Genomic DNA, 2965 nt, shown 5'->3' with positions numbered 1-2965 from the left:
AACATAAATTTATAATTTTAATTGCCATAAATATAATACTAATATTGGTAGTGATAAATTGATATTGATATCAATAATTAATTTCTATAATTATTTTTGTACTATTAAAGGTTATATATAGTATTTTTTGCGGTTTGTGAGTCTAAATCTAAGAGTCAAAGCATTCTTTTTTTTAATTTGTTATTCTTCTTTGATTGAGAAAATATTTTTAAGGATTTTTGTAGGCCAAGTTCAAGTCTCATCTCCCCCATGCTTTCGTTTTCTATGTTTATCCGAAAATATTCGAAGTGGAGCATATAATAATGGGATTGAATTTTTTCAATTTAGGTTCAGTTTTGTTAAAAAATTTGTGTCAAAGTTGAATATGCAATTTCAAAGATTGGTACTATATTTAAATAATCTTCTCTTAAGCATTTTGTATTAAAAATAATTTTATAACATATGGTGATTTTTTTCAGAAACTATTAGCCTTTTGGTGCATCAATGCAATGCCATTGAAGAGAATAAAAGTTAATTTAGTTTGACAATTTTAACAAGAAAATTGTCTGAATTTGTATGAATTCTAAATGTTCGATCTTATGATGTTATTTTGGTTGGTTGTCGTTACGAGAATAACTCTAATCTATACGTATCTAAGGATTATAATAGATTAATATTATTTAAATAATTTAGTTCTAATATTAGTATTTAATTAAATTAATTTTAAAAAAATTTAAATTGTTTCAATTTATATATTATGATTATTTTTTTCAATTTGAATATGTTATTTTTAAATTTTTTTAATATAATTTTTTTTATTTTTAAGTTTATTTTTTTTTTCTTGAATATATGTATCACCTTTTTTTGTATTTCAGATTAGTAATGCAATTATTAAGAGAAGTGTAATTCATCAATAGATTAGAATGATTAAAAGTTTAATTATAGTGTGTGGACACAAGATTGATTAATTAAGATTAAGGCGTGAAAAAGAAAAAAAAGAGTCACAATACGTGAAAATAAAAAAATAACAAGTGAAAATAAGTGAAAATTGTTAATATATGAAAATTGTTAATATTTAAAAGGATAAAGTATATTTTTTGTCTTTGAAGTTTGATAAAAATTTTAAAAATAATCTTAAATTTTATTTTGTTTTAATTTTGTTCTAAAAGTTTTCGATTTGCATCAAATATACTCGAACGACTAATTTTTTAAAAAATTTAATACCGATTCAACAACAAATTCATACTAATAACCTCTTCACACAAGCAAATTAAGCATAATTTTTATGCATTATTGTTAGATTAGTTTTTAAATTTTTTGAAAATTTAGCCGTCGAGAGTATATTTAATGCAAATTCGTGATTCGCTTAACCAAATCCGCTCATTTTCTACCTATCCAAGTGAACTATTCTATGGAGGAGTTGGCGAGAGAGAACGTCGACACGGTAGGATGATGGTGAACGAGGTGCCTTGACAACTTGTTGCAACTTTGAAGGAAAAATTAGAATAAGGGAATATATATATATATATATATATATATATAGGTGAATTCTACGGTGGCATGAAAATAGGTGGCTAAAAATAACTTATATTTGACCGTCTAATAATCATATGACACCTATGGAGTGGTCAGTGTATCCAATGAATGTATGAAACTTTAGTTAAACTTGGGAGTTATTGTAGTGTGCCTGTGTGGTTTACTTTGGGGCGTTTGAGAGATTTTTTTTTCTTTGAATCAGGTGGATTTTTTTATTTTAAATTTTGAATTTAATTTTGATACAAAGTGTAAAGTGTTTTATGTAATTCTGTTATCACATACATATTTTTTTATGATTATTTAGGCAATCAATTTGATAATTATTTCTGCTAATGTGATATTATGTGATTGGATGTACATGTAAAATGGTTTTATATTAACAATATACAAAATTTTATACCATTGTACAATTAATTCTATCCTTTGAATGATCATTCACACAGTATCGCCGTCAGTGATAACAATAATTATTTTTAATAATGTGGTGTTACATAATTAGATATAAAATATAAAATTATTTCTACGTACTTACTGTATATATCAAAATTAAATTTTTTTTAGATAGTTGATGTTTCTATCAAAATAATGTGAAAATGTGTGTTATTAATAACACTTGTATAGAATCATTCAAATTTTATGAGTTAGAATTTTTTTTATAATTTGTATAATTGTTTTAATAATTTTTTTAAAGATTTATATTTTAATTTATTAATTTTTATTGCTAATTATTTTATCTTTAATCCAAAAAATTTTATACATTTATGATTTTTTTTTGAATAAAACCTACCATAAAATGAAGATTTTGAAAAAAAATCATTTTGTATCGATTTAAGAAATTTAATGTTATTTAAATAAATATTAGTTAAAAGCCTTTATTTATAATTTATTAATTTGGATAATTTAATTATTTGTTAATTTAAATTTTTTAATTTTCTTGTTGAGTCAATTTTAGTCATAATTAACATTTTTATTAGGGGTAAGTATGGTTTTGGTCCTTGAAGTTTTTCGCTAGAATCGAATTCGTCCCTCATCTAATTTTCGATTTAAAATGATCCTTAACGTTTTTTTCTGTATTAAAATCGTCCTTTTAATTTTTTTTGGACAAAAATACCCTCACCACTACCAACACAATTACCTCTTCCACCACCACTACCACCAACACCAACACTACCGCCACAACCAGCACCAACACCAACACCAACACCAACCAACACCAACATTTCAGAAATCAACAAAACCAACAATTCAGAAATGAAATCAGATTCAACAAGAACAAAACCAACAATGATTCAACAAATCAAATCAGATTCAACAAATCAAGAAGCAGAAGACGAAGCAGAAACAGAGATCGAAGTAAGAAGCAGAGGCGGCGAGGAGCAGTGGTGAGTCGGTGAGGAGCAGCAGAGCGGAAGCCGATGACGACGAGGAGGTCACGGCGGCGACGACGAGG

Source organism: Arachis duranensis, chromosome 1 (genome assembly GCF_000817695.3).
Source record: "Arachis duranensis cultivar V14167 chromosome 1, aradu.V14167.gnm2.J7QH, whole genome shotgun sequence".
Taxonomy (NCBI): domain Eukaryota; kingdom Viridiplantae; phylum Streptophyta; class Magnoliopsida; order Fabales; family Fabaceae; genus Arachis; species Arachis duranensis.
Note: the sequence above shows the minus strand (reverse complement) of the source record.